Source organism: Panthera tigris, chromosome A1, assembly GCF_018350195.1.
Source record: "Panthera tigris isolate Pti1 chromosome A1, P.tigris_Pti1_mat1.1, whole genome shotgun sequence".
In the NCBI taxonomy this organism is placed as follows: Eukaryota; Metazoa; Chordata; class Mammalia; order Carnivora; family Felidae; genus Panthera; species Panthera tigris.
Window position 1 is genome coordinate 155,720,395 of NC_056660.1, and position 23,992 is coordinate 155,744,386.

General features: G+C 37.6%; 2 protein-coding genes across 3 annotated transcripts in view; one reads left to right on the forward strand and one right to left on the reverse strand.

Annotated features, from left to right (window-relative positions):
• Nucleotides 1-21,596, reverse strand: part of KIAA0825 (KIAA0825 ortholog) — a 208,298-nt gene extending 186,702 nt beyond the window's left edge. The window contains 1 exon segment of the mRNA XM_015536093.2: nucleotides 21,523-21,596. The gene's annotated coding sequence lies outside the window, so the exon portion shown is untranslated.
• An 89-nt stretch (nucleotides 21,597-21,685) lies between these two features.
• SLF1 (SMC5-SMC6 complex localization factor 1) overlaps nucleotides 21,686-23,992 on the forward strand; it is an 82,572-nt gene continuing 80,265 nt past the window's right edge. For both annotated transcript variants that reach the window (XM_042989966.1, XM_007078910.3), the window contains exon 1: nucleotides 21,686-21,793. The gene's annotated coding sequence lies outside the window, so the exon portion shown is untranslated. The remainder of the gene's footprint in view (nucleotides 21,794-23,992) is intronic.

Here is a 23,992-nt window from a genome sequence, read left to right on the forward strand (position 1 = left end):
GTTTAAGCCTTATGTTGGGTGTAGAGTTTACTTAGAAATAAATCTTAAAAAAAAAAAAAAAAAAGGGAGGGGCCATTTGTTATTTTTAAAAAAAATTGTTCAAACAAGGACACTAAGTATAGTTTAAATGGGTTTAAAGGATTTAGTCCAAACCTTCACAAACAAATGTACAGATTTTCAAACCACTACACCACGCAGCATTCCTGTTGAGGACTAGGGCTTAGAAAGACTATTACTTGTCAGAATTGTGATGATTTAATAATGATGTGATATGGGAGGGTCCAGTGAATAGGAAAAGTTAGGACCAGAAGTGAAGATTTCACAGCATCGTCCTAAATGAAAACTATTAAAAATGTCTAAAATTTAACACGGCTTGAAAAATAGATAGAGGGAACAGAATGGAACTAGAGGGAACTAGAAAAGATTAATGTTTGCTGAGTCATTGATAAAAACCAGGAAGGGTAAAACCTAGTGGTTCAATCAAGGAGGAGATGAGAATTATGTAGTGATTTTGGTTAGTCAGTATCTTTGAGCCAGCAAGAAAAGATCAATAGGTAATTTGCTTCTCTTTTAATCTTTTGTACCTCTAACACAGGTGATGAAAAAGACAACTATAGGACAGATTCCAATATGTTTATTTTTCTAAATTAAAACTAGATTCAGCATAGACAATTCAGACCTGAGTTGTGAGATCATGACAGATAAGAATCCAGGAGAAGAAAGGAATGTGAATGAATAGATTACTCTTTCCCTCCTCTCTCTCCTCTTTTGCTCTTTCCCTGCAGAATGCTCTTGGTTGCTCTTTAACATGTGGTGGGGTACTAGAAAATTTTTTAACACACAACACAACATATCGCATTTTACTTTACATTTTACTTTCTGTAACAAGTGTTACTTTAAAACACAAGATTTTGCCCCTGCCAAAAATCTACATAAAAGTGTTTCATATAAAAGACTACCATATGAAGTTTTAAGGCAGGTTTTACATATACTCAACTACACCGAATAAGGATTGTTCCAGAGGAAATAACTTACACTCTTAGTGAAAAAAAAAAATATCAAGTGTGGAAACTGTGATTCTCAACATCTATGGAGGTGACAACCAAGATCCAATGGTTAAGACTGGAGGCACAAGAAGAGTCGATTATGAACAGAATTATATCAACATCTCATATCTGGTTATTTGGGTTTCTATTGGTCTGAATAAAATTTCTGAAAAACCAGAAATTCACCAAAATGCCTGAGCTAACTTGTCCATTTACGAGGCAGGCATTACTTGTCTTTCAACAGCAGAGAAGCAACAAATTCCAGTTCAGTGTGACCCATTTATGCCTCTTAGATTTATCATATGCAGTTTTTAATGACCCCGAACTAAAGGAAACGTAGAAACCTATTTGAAAAGCTGACATTAAGGTTGTGACACCAACCAAAACAACAGAGAATTTAAAGTTAAATTGACACACAATCCCCAAATGAGTCTGTTGCTCTCCTAATTTAAAAAACAGGTACTATGTGAAATAGTGATGGCATGTCAGTGTCTGCTTTGAAACTCCTGAATTTTGTCATGTGGTGTTTGTGTCACAACCTTAATATTATTTAAATATACTTTTTAATATCTATTATTTAAAAAATATCTTTGAATTGAAGATGCTCCTAAGGCTTTGAAGAAGCCAACCTCAAAGCACCGCATTGCTAGCATGCCACTTTTATTAGAAGCGGTGCATAAAACATTTGCTGTTGACAAATCTAATTCATTAGAAGGTGAGATGGATGCATTTTAAAATAACTGGCTGGCATCATTATCTGCAGCATCTTTTATAAATTATTCCTCTTTTCCCTTTTGACTGAACTTGTCACAGTTCCTTTCAGAGCCTGAATGTTATGCCTTATAGTCAATGCTTTCAACATGTTGAGACGAGTCATAAGTTAAACAAGCAGTGGGACTTTCTTTTCTAGAAATGAGGAAGAGTAGCTAAGAAATGCTTACAGATTATTTCGTTCAATTCATTGATTTTTAACTAAAGACAAGGAAAGTCAGTTAGTGGTGGTTTTACCTCACACAAAGGATTTAAAAATAAAACTGTACTGTTTGGGTAGAAGGCAGCATTTCAAAGCAAGGTACATAAAAAAGAGCTGCTGGCAGTCCCGCTGCACTGTGGTGCAGAAGACTTAGTTTAAAATTGAATTGTGCTTCCCCTGACATCGGAGATCAGGTACATCATAAGGCTGACAGCTGGCTGGCACACCAACTTCCTAAAGGAAAATGCTAACTGTATTTCTCTTCGAGGCCAAAGGAATAGAATTACAGAAGCCTTCAAGGAGACAGAGCGGGCAGAGAACAAATTATTCAAAATATGAAGAAAAACTTTTCTTACCTAATTTTGTTTCAGAAGACTCGAAGAATGAGCTGGTCTTCTAATGCTAAATAAGGGGAAATTATTTCCTTCCAAGTTGTCAGTGGAAAAGCTGCCTTTTCTTTATTATCTTCATTTCCCCCCCCAACATATACAAAATATACCTATAAAATAATTAGATAAAACTTTATCACCGTCACAATGGAGGGGGTATGGCCACATTACTTGTTTATGATGGTAGTGACAGTACTATCATGAAGTTCTGACATACAGGCATGAGTCAAGAGACCGGAAATACATCAAGACATGCTAAAGTTGGGGTACCTAAGAAAACTTATTAACTAGACGATCCATAGACTACAGACATGAATAAGATACGCATCTAGAAAAATCTACATGCAAAACATTCCTTTCATTGTCAGTGATTTTTCAAATGTTCCTAAATAAATGTAGATTTTATAGAGTAAAGGATGGATGTACCACACAGAAGCAAAGCACTTCAATACAATTACTTTTATCCTGTTAATTACCAGTTTAGTTTCCAGAACAGTTTGTTAAAACCATTTTTTTTCTCACTCTTCTGGATATTCTTGTTAAAATAGATTCTAATTCAGTTGATTGGGGGTTGGGATTTGGGATTCTATATTTCTAAGAAGCTTCTAGATAATGCCACCAATGCTATGGAGCCATGGATCATGCTTTCACTAGTCGGGTTCCACCAGTCTATTTGTCTTTCCGTCCATCAAAGTGTACTGTTGCTATTTTTGATGACTGGCCCTTTGTTTTTCCGTATCATCTTATAATCTACTGTCAAGTATTCCCCCTTCCACACCAAAACAAACAGGAATTTGAGACTGCACTGATTGAATTGGGCATCTGTTAAAACATCGAGTTTTGCAAGCCATCTGTATGGTATATCATTCCACTTACCAAGTTCTTATTGTCACACAATAGTGCTATACTTTCCCCATAGGAGTTTTGTATATCTCTTATTATGTTAGATGTATTCCTAGGGACTTCATATTTTCAGTGTTAGCATAAACAGTATGTCTTTGCAAAAATCTTTTCACTTTTTTGTTTAAATATGTATTTGTATAATTTTTGAATATGGATGTTCTTATCCGGGGTATTTGCTAAATTAATGTTCTTATATTTTTTTCTTTAATTTTGCATCATGCACAAATAATAAGTTTTACTTCTTTGCTCCAAAATCTATGCTTTTTATCTCTTTATGTTGCCTTACTAAAAGAAGGAAAAAAGTTAAACAATAAATGTGCTATTTAATAGAAAAGACTATTTTGTTATCTTCAATCCATGAAACTGATCTCTTGGTTAGGCCTAGGTCAACTAGAAATCTGCTATAAAGGTTCCAAATGTTTCTTTTGACATTTATTGATTGTCCTCATACTTTTTGCCTTTCTCTGGTGTCTAATATTCAAGTGCTTAATTGTTACTAACATTCATTAAACCAAGCTGACATCCAGTTGTTATTTCATCAAAAACAGACAAACATCCTCATAAATAACTTGGCCACTCTGGGAACTGAATTTGAACAAAAGGGGAAACAGGAATTATAAAGAGAGAAATGGTTCAGTTCCACCTATGAAGTAGGGTGAAGATGCCAAAGCTAGGACACCATTTTAGAGATACAACACATCATCTATACTCCATAGCTGAAATCACAAGATTTCTTGGAAAACCTATCAATAACTGAAATTGCCTTCTGGACGACAATGTCAGCCTGCCCCAGGGCAAACTGCCCTTCTTGATAGCTTTCAGCCAATCGGCTGACCAAAGGGGAAAAAAATTAAGATTTACTGCTTCACAAACTGTCAATGTTGTTATCATGGGTTACCTGAGGGAAGTTATGGAGAAAAGAGTAAAGATAGAGGAGGAAGTAATTAAAATGCAAACGCCCTGAAATAAAAAAGACACAACAAACTGTTTCTTTAAAAATACATTCATATACTGCTACAAACAAGAATTATAAAGATGTATAGCATTGTACAAAATGCTTAAATGGCAAAGTGAAAGCAGGACCCAAGACAGCATGTACACGTTACACTGCAACTATTTAAAATACGTGGATAGGAGTGCCTAGTTGGCTTCATTGGTGGTGACTCTTGATTTTGGGGTCCTGAGTTTGAACCCATGTTGGGAGTAGACGTGACTTAAAAATTTTTTTTTAATTATGTGGACAAAATTTTTGATTAGGAAGACCAATCAGCATGCATTTTCCCCTTTTCCCTGACATCCCCTTAAAAGATAATAAAGGTGTGTGTTAGTGGTTGGGGGAGAGGATATAAGCCATAACAATGAAGAGACTGAGAAAGCCATCACTATAAATTTATACAAAGTGACAGATAAAAGAGCATTCATGGAAGAAGCAGAGAAGGAAAAGTCAAACTCTGGAGTGTGTGTAGAGAATGCTGCAATTAAGGGAATGGCTTGATATCCCTGACAGAAGTGTGGAGTAAGAAGTGAAGCTAAAATATGCCAAATCTCCCTCCCCTACCTTTTTGTACAAGCAACTATGTACTTTGTCTTTTTCTTGTTCCTGATTAAATATCTGACTGTGAGTAAGAAAAAAAATAAGCACATGGGAGAAGTGTTGTGGTTGAAGAAATGCATTAACAGTCTAGAAAACTAGGAAAGGCAGTATGGGTATGGATACTTCTAAAGAAAAGTCAACCTCATTCAGGCCTTTACCTGACTGCCAGCATTCTTGATTTTCTCATTTCTAATATGAATGCACAGCCAAGAACCACTGGGCATTTCAAGAAAATCTTTTTTTTTCCTCCACATTTGGGACCACTATAAAACAAAACTTTACCCTCCAAAAAACAGATAAAACAATAGAACATATAAATTTTCCATCATTGTAATAAAGTAAAGAAAAAAAAATATACATAAGACCAGAAGTAGGACTTCCAGACAATCAGCAAATATTCTTCTAAAAAGAAACTAAAGAGCCAGACAAAACTGATAAGCACAGTCATTTCAGTGCTCTAGAAATTGACCAAAGGGACAATAACAATTTGAGAAGCATTTATATTTGAAAGACTGCTGATCTTTAGGTAAGAACACTAAGACCCTGTTACATTCTGGTCTGGCCTCTTATCACCATCAACCACAACTCAGTCAGCAAAGAGGTTCTTCCAGGGTGAGGAAGATCATTAAGACTGGAAACATCTCTGTTGTCATCAAATAGGGCATCAAATAGGGCTTGAACTTGAGTGGTAGGTTATGCCCATGTCCAGCAGCATTTCAGTGGAAGTGATCATCTTGTAAGTGGGCAAGTAGGGAGAGTAAACAGCCGCTTTAGTCCAAGGTCATGGTCATAACTGGGATAGATATATTTTTACCTAAGGTTGAGAGGATGTGTAATCAAGACCAGAGAGGAACAAAGCTAGTCACATATTCCTGAGGCTGAATAATCACATGCACAGAGCAAATGTGAAAAAGCCCAGCAGAGAGTGAAAGCTATACCACACCTGAAAACAGTGTAAACTTCGAATACATTCCTCTATCAATACAGAGATCCATGAGTAGATTACAGAAGACTTACTGATTTAAGCACGAGCACTGTCCAACAATCACCTTAAAGTTTAACATACACAGACACAGGATCAAGTCCTAGAAAGCCAAATGTAAAACTCAAAACAAGAATATTAAAAAAACAAAACAAACAAAAAACCCCAGATTTATCAGTGCCACACATCACAAGGGAGACAGACCGTCACTGTACTTAGTTTAGGCAAATTACTAAACAAAGAAACAATCAAATGAACAAAACCACAACTTTCAGGGGAAAAAAAATATATCAGAATCCAGAGTTGCCACAATAGATGATCTAAAATATCCAGTTTTCAATAAGAAATTATGAGACATACAAAGAAATAGGGGAAACTATCTCAGTGTCCCTAGATTATATTAGATTTTTAAAAAGACTTCAAAGTAGCTATTACCAATATGTTCGATGAAACACAAGTGACCTTATTTAAAGAATTAAAGGAAAGTAAGACAACAATGAACAAAATATAGATTCTCGACAAATAGAAATTAGAAAAAAACATCAAATGGAAATTTTGGAGCTGAAAAGTACAATCACTGTTGGGGGGGTGGGGCTGGGTGGCTCAGTCAGTTAAGCATCTGACTCTAGATCTCCTTCAGGTAATGATCTCATGATTCAGGGGATTGAACATTTCATTGTGCTCTGTGTTGACAGGGTGGAGACTGCTTGAGATTCTCTTTCCCTTTCTCTCTGCCCTTCCCCCACTCACATGCACCATTTGTCTGTCTCTCAAAATAAATATACTTCAAAAATAAAATAAGCTTCAAAGAAAAAAGACACATATTAAAACTACAGCAAAATGGAAAATGTAAACCCAACCATGTTAATAAGTACATTAAATGTATATGGTCTAAACACCTCAATCAAAAGGCAGAAATTGTCAAAGTGGATAAAAAAGCAAGATCCTACCACGTGTCATCTAAAGATACATATCTTACATCCTAAGACAAAAACATATTAAAAGTAAAAGGATGGAAAAAGATGCCATGCAAACAGTAACCGCAATCAGCTGGAGTTACTACACTAATATTAAACAAATTGGCTTTAAAAAGTAGTATTTGAGGGGCACCTGGTTGGCTCACTCGGTTAAGCATCCAACTTCATCTAGGTCATGATCTCACTGCTCATGAGTTCAAACACCATGTCACGCTCTGTGCTGACAGCTCAGGACGCTTAGGATGCTGTGTCTCCCCCTCTCCTTCTGCCCCTCCTCCACTCACATTCTGTCTCTCTCTCCTTCAAAAATAAATAAACATTAAAAAAAAAATTGGGGGGAGGGGCACCTGGGTGGCTCAGTCAGTTAAGTGCCCGACTTCGGCTCAGGTCATGATCTCGTGGTCCGTGAGTTGGAGCCCCACGTCGGGCTCTGTGCTGACAGCTGAGTGCCTGAAGCCTGTTTTGGATTCTGTGTCTCTCTCGCTCTCTGCCACTCCCCCACTCATACTGTGAGTGTCTCTCTCTATCTCAAAAGTAAAACACACAAAAAAATTTTTTTTTAATTTTTTTTTAATGTTTAAAAAAAATAGTATTTGAGGGGCAGCTGGCTGGCTCAGTCAAGTAGAACATGTGACTCTTGATCTCAGGATCATGAGTTTGAGCCACATGTTGAAACTGGGGCCTACTTAAAAAAAATAAATAGACAATAAATAATATTTAAAAAAATAAAAATAAAAAGGAAATTTTAACAGTAACAAACAAAAGAAAAATAAATTTAAAAAAGAAAATAAATAATGTTTAACAAAAATGGGATATTTCAAAATGATAAAAGGGTCAGTACATTACAAAAAAATAATGTTTATAAATGTATATGCACTAAAACAAAGCACCAAAATCAGTGGAGCAAAAAACGACAGAGCTGAAAAAAGATATAGATCATTTGACAAGTATATGTGGATATTTCAATACTTTCCTATAAAAAATTAATAGAACAGAAAAGCAGCAAGAGTATTAGAAAATATCGCTCACCTACTCAACCTAACTCATATATACTACTCCATTCAATGATGCCACAACACACAATTTTTCAAATGTCAAAAAATATTTTCCAAATTAGACCATACACAAAGTCATAAAATAAGTCTCAACAAATTTTAAATAAATAAGATAACAAAAAGCATAATCTATGAATAGAACAGAATTAAAATAGAAATCAATAGTAGAAAAAAAATCTTGGAAAATCCTCAATATTTGGACGTTAAAGAACATACTTTTTTTTAAAGTTTATTTATTTTGAGAGAGAGAGAGAGACAGAGAGAGACAGAGAGAGACAGAGTACGAGTGTGGAAGGGGCAGAGAGAGAGAATGAGAGAGAGAGAGAGAGAGAGAGAGAGAGAATCCCAAGCAGGGCTCAGACCCGCAAAACGTGAAATCATGACCTGAGCCAAAACCAAGATTCGGACATTTAACAACTGAGCCACCCAAGTGCCCCAAGAACACATTTCTAAATATCAAAAAAGAAATCACAAAAGATTAAAAAAAAATTTTACTGGGGCGCCTGGGTGGCTCAGTAGGTTGGGCGGCCGACTTCAGCTCAGGTCACCATCTCACGGTCTGTGAGTTCGAGCCCCGCGTCGGGCTCTGGGCTGATGGCTCAGAGCCTGGAGCCTGCTTCAGATTCTGTGTCCCCATCTCTCTCTGCCCCTCCCCCGTTCATGCTCTGTCTCTCTCTGTCTCAAAAATAAAATAAAAAATAAATAAAGTCAGAGAATCTCTATAAAAAAAAAAATTTACTGAATGATAGTGAAAATACAATATGTCACATTTTATGGGATACACAAAAAGCATTATAGAAAGGCAACACATAAGATTACAGCAGAAATAAATGAAACAGAAAAGCGAAAAGCAATAGAAAAAATAAAGTCAAAAATTGGTTCTTTGAAAAAATGAATAAAATTGCACCCTGTTACCACGAGTCATCAAGAAGAAAAAAGACACAAATTATCAAAATAATGAATAAAAATGATGTCACTATTGACTATGCAGAAATCAAAAGGATTATAAGACAACACAATTAACAACTTCATGCCAACAAAATAGACATGCAGATGAAAAAGACACATTCTTGGAAAGACATAAATGAGCACAACTGACTTAAGAAGTAAGGTGAAAACTGAATAGACCTAAAGCAAGTAAAAACATTAGTCATTCAAAATCTCCACATAAAGAAAAGCAAAGTCCCAAGGGCTTCAATGGTAAATTCTATGAAATAAAAAAATGAATTAATAGCAACATTTCACAAACTATTTCAGAAAACAAAGGAAAGAAATCTTTCTAATTCTATGACAGTATTATACTGACAACAAAGCCAAACAGATACAACACAAGAAAATAAAACTGCAGACTAAAAACCTATGTTAAAAGAGAAAGATATGGGGCACCTGAGTGTCTAAGTCAGTTAAGTGACTGACTTTGGCTCATGTAATGATCTCCCGGTTCACGGGTTTGAGCCCTGCATCAGGCTCTGTGCTAACAGTTCAGAGTCTGGAGACTGCTTCAGATTCTGTGTCTTCCTCTCTCTCTGCCCCTAGCCCACTCATGGTCTCTCTCTCACTCTCTCACAAAAATAATAAATAAGCATTAAAAAAATAAAAAAGAAAGTTCTAAAATCAATACCCTAACTCTCAATCTTCAGAAAATAGAAAAAGAGCAAGCTAAACCCAAAGCAAGCAGAAGGAAAATAAGGATTAGATTTGAAGTAAATAAAAATAATAGAAAAACAACAGAGAAAATCAATCAAACTAATGTTGAGTCTTTTAAAAGGTGAACAAAGTTGACAAACCTTTAGGTAAACTGACCTCCCCCCCCAGTCAAAAAGAGAAAAGACTCAAATTATTAAAATTAGAAATGAAAGAAGGGATATTACTGACATTACAGAAATAAAGAGATTTATAAGGGGATACGATAAACAAATGTGTATCATCAAATTATACAATCTAGGTGAAACAAACTCTGAGAAAGATACCAAGTACTGAAATGACTAAAAATTTTTTAAAAATATGCATAGACCTATAACAAATCAACAGATTGAAGTTAATATCAGAAATCTTACCACAAAGAGAAGCCCAGGGCTAGGTTGGCTTTATTGGTGCATTCTACCAAATATTTAAAGAGGAATTAACACCAAACCTTCACAAATTCTTCTAACAAACAGAAGCAGGGATACTTCCCAACTCATTCTCTGAGGTCAGTATTACCCTGATACCAAAACCAGACAAAAACATTACAAGAAAACTATAAACCAATATAAAGGCAAAGATACTCAACAAAACATAGCTAACTGAATCCAGCAACATATGAAAAGAATTATACACCATGACTAAGTAGGATTTATCACAAAAATTTAAGGTTGAATCACACACAAAAATGAATCAATGTAACACACTTTATTAACAGAATATAGAACAAAAACTACATAATGCTTTAAATAGATGCAGAAACGAATGTGTGGAAATCCAATAAGCTTCCATGATGAAAAACACTCAACAAACTAGGAATTGAACCCAGAAGCTGACCTCATACTTAATGGTAAAAGGCTGAAAGCTTTGCCGTTACAGTCAGGAACAAGACAAGAATATCCATTTTTTATTCTTCTAGTCAGCACTGTACTGGAAGTTCTAGTCAGGGCAATTAGGAAAGAAAAGTAAATAAAAGGCATCCAGATTTGAAAGGAAGAAGTAAAACTACATTCACTTATAGATGACAAGATCTTGTATGTAGAAAACTCTAAGGAAAAAAACCCAATGATTGAAGCTAACGAATACATTCAAAAAGTATGTAAGCCATCAGACAAATAAACAAAAATCAAACTGTATTTCTATACGCTAGCAATTAACAACTTGAAAATGAAATTAGGAAAACAATTCCATTTACAATAGCATCAAGTAGAATAAAATACTATACTTAGGAAAATTTTAACAGAAGAGGTCCAAGATATTCATTGAAAACTAGAAAACCTCATTGTGAAAACTTGACTTAGCCCTAAGTAAATTAAAAGTCCGTATCTTATGGATTGAAAGATACAATATGGTGAAAGGGGCAGTAATTCCCAAATCAATCTACAAATTGAATGTGGTCTCTATCAAAATCTCAGCTGCTTATTTTGCAGAAATTAACAAACTGATCTTAAAATTCATATGGAAATACAAGGGACCCAGAATAGCAAAAACAATCTTGAAAAAGAAAAAGGAGAACTCACATTTCCCATTTTTCCAAACTTAGGACAGATCTACAGTAATAAAGACTGTGTGACACGCTATAATTAAGGATAGAGATATAATCAATGGAATAGAATTGATGGTCCAGTAATAAATCCATACATGTCCAATTGATTTTTGATGAGAATTTCAAGAAAATTCAATAGGGAAAGATTAGTCTTTTCAAGAAATGCTGGTGAGACAACTGGATACCAACATGTAAAACTGTCAGATTTCTTCATCAGAAGACATACAAAAATTAACTCAAAATTGATGAAACACCTAACTATAAGCACAAAGTATGTTAATTAAAAAAAAAAAAAGCCACAGGTATAAATCTCCTTGACCTTAGATTGGGCAATAGTTTCTTAAAGCAATAAAAGCAGAATTAACAAAATAAACAGGTAAATTGGTTTTCACAAAAATTAAAAACATTTGCACTTCAAAGAACACCATCAGTAAAGTGAAACAACAATCTACAGAATGAGAGAAAATATTTGTAAATCAAATACCTGATAAGGAAATAATATCCCACAACCTATAAAGAAATTATTATAGCGCAACAATAACATGACAGGTAATTCCGTTTTAAAGTGGCAAAGGACTTGATCAGATCTTTTCTCCAAGGAAGGCATACAAATGGCCATTAGGTACACGAAATAATGCTCAGCATCATTAGTTATTAGATAAATGCAAATTGAGACTACAAGAGGTACCACTTCACAATTCACTAGAATGGCTATGATCGAAAGACAGTAGCAAGTACTGGGGAAGATGTGGAGAAACTGAAACCGTCATAAACTGCTACTGGGAATGTAAAGCACTATCGCTCACCTTGTCAGTGGGAATATTTCCTTAAAAGCACTTTGCATTTTGTAATTATTTTTATAATATCTTTCAGGAGACTGAAAGCACATGAAAACTGGTTTGAGGTCACTTTGCTTCACGTGAGTATGTTAGTTAGGGCACTTGTCATTCTGTACTACCTGCAATTACTGATTTGCTTACCTCTTTCAACCACTAAACTGAATTTTAATATTGGACTGTGCATTTTAAAACAAAAATGTGTTTGTTTATTTATTTGAGAGAGACAGACAGACGGCAGGGGGAGGGGCAGAGAGAGAGGGAGAGAGAGAGAATCCCACGCAGGCTCCAAGCTGTCAGCACAGAGCCCAATGCAGGGCGAAGTGGGGCTTGATCTCGTGAACCATGAGATCATGATCTGAGCCAAAATCCAGGATCAGACACTTAACTGATAGAGCCACCCAGGCACCCCTGGATTGGGCCTTCTTAATTTTTGCACCTCAGTACCTATTCAAGTGGCTGACACAGAAGAAGCACAAAGGAAAAGTTAAAGTGATATCAAAGTGTGGTACTCAGATCCTGGATGGAGCCCCAATGTTCTTTCAGGGCATTCAAAATTTCAAAACTATTTTCATAATAAGACCTATGCCATTCACTAGATAGACATTTGTACTAATACTGCAAAAGCAATGATGCCCAGGCCCAAACTGCAGTCCCCAAACTGTATTAGTTGTATCAGTGGTCTATTGCTGCTGTACTAACTTCCCACAAATTTACTGTTCTAAAACCACAGAATTATATCATCTGATAGTTCTCTACGTTAGAAGTCTTGAAATGGGTCTCACCACCCTAAAAGGAAATGGGTCAGGAGAGCTGCATTCCTTTCTGGAGGATCTGAAGAGGATGCATTATTTCCTTGCATTTTCTAACTTTTAGAAGCTGCTTTCATTCCTTGGCTCATGGCCCACTTCCCTCCTTTTCTATTTAGCTTTGTGGGTTGAGTCCTTTTCATACTGGATTACTCTGAATTCCTCTTCAGCCTCCTTCTTCCACTTTTGAGAACCATCATGATTATATTGGACCCATTTGGATAATCCAGGATAATCTCACTATTATAAAGTAAACTGATTAGCAACTTTAATTCCTCTTTGCTATATAATCTCACATATTCACAGGTTCCAGGGATCAGGATGTAGCATCTGGGGGCGGGGCAGGGGGGAGGGGTTGGTAGATCCTGTTTTAACACCTTAGTCCTAGTTCTTCAATCACACAATTGGAATAACAAGTAAAGCCAGGTTTACTTGATAATGTCCTCAATGAGGCAGTAAAGATTAGTAATTTTATGAAGTCAACCTGTGAGTACACCACACATTTTTTTTTCAAAATTAACCAAATTGAGCTCTCACTTCAAGGAAAACATTAGACAACATTTGTTGCCAATGATAAAATTACAGCTTTCAAAGCAAAAATAAGAATTTTGGAAAATTCATATATTGTCAGAGGGAGAGGTTCCCAACATTTAAAAATTTTCCTGATGAGACTGCTGGTAATATTAACAAGTAGGATTTTTTAATCATGTATAATGAAAGGTATTAAGATTTGCAAGATCAGCATACCTCAATGAATCAGTGTTTTCCATATGGCCAATATTTTATGTAACAAAATCATATGTTTATAAAAGAGTCCTTCAAAGTGCAAGATAGACCAGTAACAGATTACATAAAGTTCACTGACAGGGTTTCAGATTTCACATTGCAATTAAACTTTAAGAAATCCTACTTACTAAGTTTGGGTATAGGATCAAAGAAAAATATTCACAATGATCTGAAAAGGCCATTTAAAAAAATCCTTTCTTTTCCAACCAGATGTCTGTATGAGGTTGGATTTTGTTCACTTCAATCCAAAACAACTTATCAGAACAGACTGAATACAGAAGCAGATCTAAGAACTCAGCACTCTTCTTTAAGCCAGACATTAAAGACACTGCAAAAACAAAATACCACTCTTCCATTAAAACTTTCTTTGGGAATATATAATCATCTTTTTAAAAAAATGCTCTATATGTTAATGTGTAAGGCTTTATTATTGAATTAACTACTTTTTAAAAAATATTTAATTTTAATTTATAATATAATAAGTATAAGTAGATAGAATTACATACATATAAACTCTTTTTGAGTGTAATTTTTAACAGTGTAAATTACTCCTAAACCAAAAATTTGAGAACTGCCTAGTAAGATAAAGGAGAAAGCCCCAGAAAGATCATGATCAGATAAAGTCTATCAAAGGAATAAGCTGAGGCAGCCACACTGGGCTAGCAGGATAGAGAAGACAACATAAAAACAGGGCATGGAAGGAGGGCTCCATTTACAAAGAGCCCCACCCCCAAAGTCTTTCCCAGTCAAATCTATGATTAGCAAGGACAGAGCTCGCCCTTGAGAAGCTAAATTAGCCCACAGGCATTTGTGAGGGCAGGTATTAATATATGCTAGAAAAGGAAAGAATGATGTTTTACAAAATTATAGAGGAATAAATTAACATGTGATTATCCACAAAACTTGCATTTAAAAATATTAGTGTGAAAAAAAATATCAGTGAGCTGGTCTAAAATAGCAAGAAACATGGATAAAAAATGTCATTATGCCAATGAAGCACAGAATAATATTCACTGCTATCAGTAAAATTAAGACTTCATCAGTAAAATGCTTCTCAAAAAGAGCTCCTATCACTCCTCAATTTAAATTACGTAAACTCCAGACTTAAACTGTTGGATTAGCTGTGTTCCCCAAAGGGAAAATGGAAAATTCAGGTCACATGGTACGGATGCTAGAAACAACTACAACTGTACAATGTCTCTGACACTCAATGAATGGCCTGAGTCAGAGAAGAGCCCTTTTCAGTAACCTTAGCAAACAAATAATGAAAGTGACAGAAAAGGACGGCCATAGTAACCAACTGGAAAATAGAGTAATTACGTCCCCTAAATAGGACAAACAAGTCTTTTCTTGGAAGCATGATTAAAAAAAAAAAAAAAAAAAAAAAAGAGCCCTAAATTTAGATTCTTAAGACCTAACTTTTGGCTCAAGTCGCATTTCCTGAGTTACCTGGGCAACTTAAACTACCTCTTTAGTTTTCATTTCCTTATGTAAGATAATAAAGTTAGTCTAAATCTCTTGCTTTAAAATTCAACTGTAAAGCACAGTAACACATCCTATATCCAAATCCTAAAGTCACACACATCTAAAATAAAAATACACGCTAGTACTCACCAAACAGATGAGTTATAATCTGCCATTTGAAAAGCACTGAATTGATTGACATCCACAATTGCTTGTTAAAAACAAAAGTGAGGGGGTTGCCTACAAAACTGTAATATCATGATCTTTTTAACTACAGAAGTATGTTTGGGAGGAAGAAAAAATGTACATTCACAAAAATGTATATTTGGGCTAATATTCAACTATGGATATTAACATTACTCCGGTTTTGGAGATTGTTGTATTTATTGGATACCTGAATTTAGAAAAATTTTTAAAGTTTATTTATTTATTTTGGGGGAGGGGGGCGCAAGGGAATGAAGTAGGGACAGAGAGGGAGAGACAGAATCCAAAGCAGGCTCTGCACTGTCAGCACAGAACCCAACACGGGGCTTGATCTCAAGAACTGGGAGACCCTGAGACAAAATCAAGAGTCAGACCATTAACCCAATGAGCTACCCAGGTGCCCCATGAATTGAGAAATTTAAACAGCATATTGTGTTTGACTACCTAATGTCAAAAAATCAGTTGCTTAGCTAATGTTTGCATTTTTCCAACTGCTATTTGGATCTTATGATTCCTCAACTGTTCACTGGCTAACAAAACTGTGTCATAAAATATAGGAAGTTGTTGATCTAAGAATATGTCCCTCAAATGTTAATGTCAATGTTTGGCAGCAGGGATTGTACTTGTCTTAGAGGAGGTTAGGGCAGACAGTAAAAGTAAGAGTTGAGGGGCACCTGGGTGGCTCAGTCGGTTGAGCGTCAGACTCTTGATTTCAACTCAGGTCATGATACCAGGGTCATGGGATTGAGTCCCTTGTTGGGCTCCAAACTCAGCATAGAGCCTGCTGAAGATGCTCTCTCTCTTTCTCCCTCTGTGCCTATCCCTCCACTTACTCTCTAAAAAAAAAAAAACAAAACAAAACAAAAAACCCAGCTCTTAAAAAAAAAAAAAATCAAGAGTTTAAGTTTAAATACACTTGTAAATTATAGCATGTGACAACTACCAATTATTTTTACTAATAGCTAACATTATATTGAGCACTGGGTAACATGAGATTCCTCTAACAGATGACTTTGGATCACATATTCCCCATTGTGCTGTTGAAGCTTTCTTAAAACAGCACAGCAGTCTGACTTCCTTGCTCTTTCCCTTCCTCCCTCCCTCCTTCCAGCCTTTGCAGGTGGTCAGACCTGCACTGAGGCCTGAAGGCACTTCCCTCCTACTCTTGCTGCCCCTTCTTTATCTTTCACAGGCCTCTTCCCTAATAAACCTCTAGGAAGTCTAAACCCCTCTTGGGATCTGCTTTTCCGGGAATTTGAGCCAACAAAGAAAGTGCATACAAGTCTTGCCACCATATTAAACTCTATGCATCATTATTAAATCTTCGCACAAAACTTATGAACACGTTATCACTATTTTCATTTTAAAAATAAGTAAACAAACACTAAGAACAGAAAAATATCTTTCCCAGAGTCTCACAACTAGTGACAGAGCTGGGATTTGAACTGTTGCCTTCAGAATTAGAGCCCAGACCTTATTTTAAAGCAATTACACTACATTAAACAACAAAACTAGACAAATCCCTAACAACATTCTTTCTGATGCCTGTGTGCTTTCACACATTATCACACTTAATCCTAATAAATCTATAAAGTTGATATTAGCACTTGACAGATGAACAAATTGGAGCTCAAATAACTTAAGTAAATCCTTTCAAATCATGTGTAAGTTCATGAATTTGAGCTCATATGCAGGTCTTATCTGAATTCAGCTGCTTTACATTTTACTGTTTTGCCTAATTAATCAAAATAACTTTTTTTTTTTAGTTTTAGCTAATTTTGCTGAGAATGTGATTCAGCAAAGAATCCACCAAATGATTTAAACAGCTATATATGTTTCTTCCCTCTCTGTGAATACACGGGTATTCATAAATATTATAGATACTCTATTAGCAACTTAAGCCTGAGCCACCTCTCTCCTTACTGACTTGTACCAAAGTTTACAGGAAAATTGCTGGGGCACTGTTTCAAAAACCTGTCTCCAATAACATGTCAGCAGTTGAGGATGGCAGACAGTATTCTCTTCACACTTCCTGATACTTTTTAATATTTCTATGCTGATTTTTACCTTTATCTCTTGATTCAACTGCAGTCTTTTGTGTGCACCACTCAAAAACTTCCCTTAACCAGAGTCACCTGAAGAGGTAAGTCAGGCGTCTGTAGAATCATCATGTCTAAGGATTAATCCCTGGTTGTTTCCCAGCCTCTAAAAGAACACGGCCTAGCAGTACTGTGCAGTACGTCAGTCAGAGCTGCGTATTGGAAGTAAGTCAGCAATATATGCAAACATTGGAAGGTGGGTGAGGCAAGGTGCGGGGGTTTTTTGGTGTTGTTTTTGTTATTTTGTTTTTCTGTAGCAAAGGCCTGTGGAAGATCTTCCAAAAGTGGCAATCCCGGGGATCTGCGCGCAGGCAGATCAGGAAGAGGAGACCCAAGACTGACCCCATCATGGAGGTCCTGGACCCACTCCTGGGAGGAAAGAGGCAAGCGTCCCCTACCCAGTGACTTCAACTGAGGAAACTGAGGCCTAGACACGGGCAGGTAGTTGCTCAGAGTCACAGACATCAGTAAGGGGCAGGAGCCACGGAGACCAGGAGTAGAAGACCTCACGGCTTCAGAGAATCCCCACCCCCAGGCAAACCTGAACCCCCAACAGCATCTCAGCTAGGTGCCAGTGCCCAGCCCCCACCCTGTCGGAACAAAGTGCTTATAAACCAATCCCCACACTACTGATGTGAATCCATGTCCTCTCAGGGAGAAGCCCCAGAAACGGAGTGCTAGATGGACCCTTGGAGTCCCCTCCCACCTCTGGCTGGGCCTGAGCCCTGAGTCTCAGCCATCCATTCACTAAGAAGGACAGGACTACTCCCTAACCAGGTGAGCAGATTGGGGGTAGGGGGTAATAGGCAGGTGCTGGACTGGGGCTGGAGTAGAATAATGGACAATTTTTCATTTATTTTTAGTTGATTTGTATAGTCTCTAATTTTTAATCTATAACACATGAGGGTGGCTTTAAATGATCTATAAGGTCCCTTCAGCAGTAAAATCCTCTGACTTTAGCTGACTCCCAAGTATTACTCTGAGTATTTGAGAAATGATCCTCAGAGAAATAAATTTCCCTTTGTGTATATACCTAGTTAGTAGATGAGCCAGGATTAAAATCCAAATAGAGGCAGTATAGCAAAGTGGGTAAGGTAGTGGCCTCTGAAGCAAGCAATGGTTCAAATCACAGCTCTGGCACCTGATGAGTATGGTAACCTAGGACCATTTGCAAGCTTATCTTTGCTTTAGTTTTCTCATCTGTAAAAGCAGGGTAATAATACTCTCTATATAGTTCTGTGAGGATAAAATAGAACACTGCATAGCAGAGTGTAAACAACAATAAATATTAGCTATTCTCTTATCTCCCATCTCACTGTCCCATTTTCTTCGCAAGGGACCACATTGCCTTTTAAGGATGAGTGTGGAGTGGACATTACATTTCAGCATCCAAGTGAGTTTCGATAAATAAGTATGTGGTAAGACCCTTTTAAAAAAAAACGCATGTACAAATACTTCTCTGTGGATAAAGAACATTTTGAAAAGCAATCACTCCTTCAGTAAATGTTTACTGAGCCCCTACCCTATGCAAGACACTGTGCTAAATGCTGAATATGGGATAATGGACAAAAGATACAGTCTCAATCTTCATAGCAGTAACATTGGATTGAAAACAAACACCTGAGATCTACCTATGAACTACTCAAAGCAAATACCTTTCATACAGTGAAGTTAATACAATGTAATAAAATGAACATTAGTATTTGAGACTAGCTGTACATATATACTTGTGTTTATAAAATAGGATATTCTTTATAACTAAGTTCTATGTTATTTATAATATTGGTCATTTCAATGAAATTTTAGTAAATTCCCTGACAATTAGGCTACTTCTTCGCTACATAAAATAGAATACTGGAACGGGTATGTTTAATTAAGGATACTCTCCTAAAATGTGTGATAAGCACCATCTGTCTGAGGGTTACATGAATGAAATGTAACAGTTTTGCTAATAACCAATAAATAGCAATTCTTTACAGGGCATTACAAAGTTCAATTTTATGAAGTTTGTGCTCATTCATTTTCTCTTTTTTTAAAAAAAATTTTTTTAATGTTTGTTTATATTTTAGAGAGAGAGAGAGAGAGCACATGCGTGAGTGGGGGAGGAGCAGAGAGAGAGGGGGACACAGAATCTGAAGCAGTCTCCAGGCTCTGAGCTGTCAGCACAGAGCTCCATGTGGGGCTCTAACTCACGAACAATGAGATCATGACCTGAGCCGAAGTCGTATGCTTAACTGGCTGAGCCACCCAGGCGCCCCTCATTTTTCTTTTTCTTCATGTGTTTTGTGTGTGTGTGTGTGTGTGTGTGTGTGTGTGTGTGTGTGTGTGTGTGTGTGTGTGTGTGTGTGGTGGGGGGAGAGAGGGAGATAGAGACAGAGAAAGAGAGGAAACACCTGTCCAAAAAGACAGCTGATATTCTGGAGTTAGAGTCATCTATATCCTGATGGTCTTTAGATTATTTACATTTGTTTGAGTTAGGAAGCTAAAAGAGGCCAAGAATCAACATAGAAAAGAAACCGGATTATTCATATGACAAAGTTACTTCATGGTGATACGTTAAATCCTTAACACATTCCTTAATCTTTAATACTTTAACGTAAGGAATCTGTTAACCCATTAACACATCCCTAAAATCTCTTTATACTCCAGTTTTGCTATCCCTCTGACTTCTGAATGTGACATACTGTCTATCCAATTTTACGTGAGAATAAAAAGAATGATTCTATTATAGTTATTTATGAGTATAAAGCACAGTAAAAAGAGCCCAAGTTTAGGTGTCACGTAGACTGTTCAAATCTCAATTGTGCCATTTGATTATATAATTTGTGGGAATGTTTTTCAGTCTCAGTCACAATGTTTTTGAGTCTCAGTAGAAAACGTTGGCAAAACAGGGATAATGCAAGTTTTCTTGTAGAATGAATGGTAGTAACTTCAAGGAATGTACAGTGCCTGGCAAATGCTAGCTATTTGTATTAGTCATTGGCTGTATAAATTTCAAAGACCACAAATCAAGGGCAAGAATACCAAAAGATCACTGCCTGTCTAAAAAACTAGTTGCTATATTGACACATGTAATTTTCCTTCAATTATTTACAATCCTTTCAAATGGAGAACACAAGTTTAAATAAACATGGTAAAATTGGGACCGAATGAGGATATTATAAAAGTTGAACTGTGAATCAACAAGGAGATCAGAATATCAATGTGCTGTCCTAAATATGGTTGCATGACTCTCAAAAGGTAAAAAGGAATTTGGCTAATGCATCAGGGGCTTTTTTCTTTAGGGTAATTTCTAGAACTCTTTTTGGAACCGGCTGTTTGGGAATAAAAATTAGCTGCCTTTTAGGGGGAAAAGTAATGATTTAAATATAAGGTGGTGAAGGCAAACTACTTACCTGAAGAAAGTGCATACATAAAAGTGAAATAGCCAAGGTTCCCTAAATGACATATTTCAAACCTTCCACTGAGAGAACACCTTTCCTCACATCATCTCTCCATCGCAAGCAAATATCTCTTTACAATTATTGTGGGTACCTCAGTCTTCAAAATTCTCCCGAATCCTTCATTACGGAGGAAACCTGGAGCAGAGCAAGAGCACTTCTGTCTGAAGCTACACCTACTTTCTCCCTCGTGATCACAGGTTTCCTAAAGCTAAAACGTACATCTACGGTCCAGGAGCTCGTGGTAGTCAGGAAAACAAAGCACCTTCTTACCCAATTCAAACAGCGGCGGGAACGTTTAATTCCAACCATGAACGACTCCCTCATCCCAAACATTTGTAAAAGGTGCAACCCAAGGCAATGGAAACAGCCAGGACAAGGATGGTAAAGTAGCTCTCGAAAATCGAGAGTGACTAAATCCTGCCAATGGGAGAGTAATGACACTCCTTGGATACTGGAAGACTCGCTACTACAAATCGGGGTACACATTGTCTTTGGCCTCAGTTGGGATTCCGAGGTCGAGTTCCAAGTTGGAGATGGACTGTCCTCGTGGAGAACGGGGTGAGCCGGAATCCCGGGGCCTTTTCCAGCAGCAGCGAATCAAACGCTTTAGGGTTGGATGCAGACTCCTGGTTCAACCCTCTCCCGCTCACTTCTTGGTCCTGCTAAAATGCTACACCGGGCCCCGACCGGTCGGAACTATCAGCCCCAGGAGGCAACCCAGAAAATGACTTACCCGTCTCCCACGTCTGACGCACATCTAGCAGAACCTGGCCCTCCCGCCAGAACCCAGTCAGGCACCCGCTTGGACCACCCTGACGACGGATCGAGAGCGTCACTGACAACCACCCGGAAATGGTACAATAGCTTCCGGGGCCGCCTAGCGCGCGGCGGGAAATTATTTCCCAGAGCCCGGATTAGTGAGGTAGCGAGTGCTGCAGCGGCAGTCGTCTCCCCTGTCACCACCGCCACCCGAGGGAAGCAGCCCAGACTCTCCGGCAGGGAAGGTAAAGGGCCTCAGCTCGGAAGACACAGTGTACCCTGACTCTCTGGGGTTGTTTCCTCATTGCCCCCGAAGTTTCTGCGGCGCCCGGCTGTGAGATTGGGAAGGGGCTGGGGTTGAACGCCGGCGGTGCCCGCTTCTCCTGCCTTCCGCAGCCACCATTCGTTCCCACTCGCCCGGCCTCGCTGAGCTCTGCGCCCGCGTTGGTGGGCTGCGGTCGCAGACCCCGCCCCGCTCCGCCCTTGCCGCGGCTGGGACCGCCGCCGAGAGTCTCCGCAGTGCAGGGCTGAGCGGCTTCCCCCGCCTCCTGTTTGCGCATCTTGGCTGGTAGATCTTCTGCCAGGAAGGCGCTAGGCCACCCGCGTCTCTCGTTTCCATAGAACCGACTGGGACGCCTCTCGCAGAGTCTCTTGGCTGCTTTCCATAATTTAGCGTCAGTACAGGTGGCTCGGATCCCCCTGGCCCACCTACCAGTGACGGGGAAAGTGGTGCCATTCTTTTCTCCCTGGTAGAATTTTTTAACATAACCAAATGGTAATGATCATGTATTTGCGGCTACTGTATGCCTTTAAACATACGCACACACTTTTCCTAAAAGAAGGGTGTACGTTCCTGGAGGTTATAATATCTTAGCTGCCTGAGTCTGGGAACAAGACTAATCATTTTCACATTTCCTCCCACTTCCAAAGTGTCTGATTAAATATTGAAAAAAAATTTTTTTTGGTTTGTCTCAGATACTTCCTGTCAGGATTTGACCCAGAAATTAGATGGAGCCTGGTTTTTGGACGTCACCAGCTCTTTTTTTGACAAATGACTATCCTGTCCCCCTCCCCAATTTTTTTTCGTTGAGACTTTAGGTATGAACATTTAAATTGAATTTACAGTAGACGTGTGACGACAGAGTGCCTAGTGAACTTTTTGGTTTATGTTAAGTTATGCCTCAGTACCTAGAAGTATCTAGGTATCTTGATATGCAAGGTGTTCTCGTTTTAGGAACTTTTGATAACCTGTATTGCAGGTGTTCAGTACATAAGTTGAATGTTGGGGGTGTATTTTTATGTCTAACTTGATTATATCTGATTTAAAGAGTATTGTTAATTTAAATGAACCAGGATGTTTTAAACACTTGAAGTTATAAATTACCGTGAAGACCATTAGCCTTCAAGTAATGCAGATAAGCCCCTTTTAGATCTGTTTTCTAAGTAACGATTTTTTTTTTTTTTTGCCTGTTGACTTAGGTTCAATTGTATGATGTAATATTTTCTTGCTTCCTTAAAGCAGAAAGCATAGTCATGTGAAACAGTCTTTGAAACAGTGGTTAAATGTGGCTACCTTTCATAATCAAAATTCATACCTCTCATGACTTCATAATAGTATCCAAAATTTTCATGGAAATGTTGTGTTTTTTTTTTTTAACCAATAGTATAGCTTTATTAACTAAAGAGTATTTTTCTTATTAATTCTAAGGTAATCTTTTCATTGCTTAAACACTTTTTAAAATAAACAATTGCGTATAGACTGTGAATAATAAAGCCTAAAGAAAGTACAGAATCCTCTTTCTCAATAATACAACTGTAATGAAATATGTAACTCTTGTAATTGTCCATAAATATGCTAATGGAAAACGTATCCTGCACAATGTATTATGTACTCTTTCTAACCTTCTAAGGACATCTTATTGCTTAAAAGTAAAATCTCCCTGAAACTTTTTTTAAGTTATTTTTTAGAGGTTTATTGATTTTGAGAGAGTGAGAGCATGAGCAGGGGGCAGGGCAGAGAGAGGGAGAGAGAACCTCAAACAGGCACCATATTGTCAGTGCAGAGCCCGATGTGGAGCTCCAACTCAGGAACTACGAATCATGATATAAGCTGAAACCAGGAGTTGGACACTTAACCAACTGAGCCACCCAGGCGCCCCAAAATATCCCTGAAACTTTTTTTTAATGTTTATTTTCGAGAGAGAGAGAGAGAGAGAGAGAGAGCGCGAGCGCTCGTGCACAGGTGGGCAAGAGGCAGAGAGGGAGACACAGAATCTGAAGCAGGCTCTCAGCTGTCAGCACAGAGTGCAACATGGGCCAAAGTCAGATGCTTAACAGACTGAGCCACCCAGGTGCCCCTCCCTGAAACTTTTAGGTTGACTTAGTTTTTACTTTCTCTGTATCAAAATTACTTTGAAATAGTCTGTTTCCTTGTTCTTGATGGA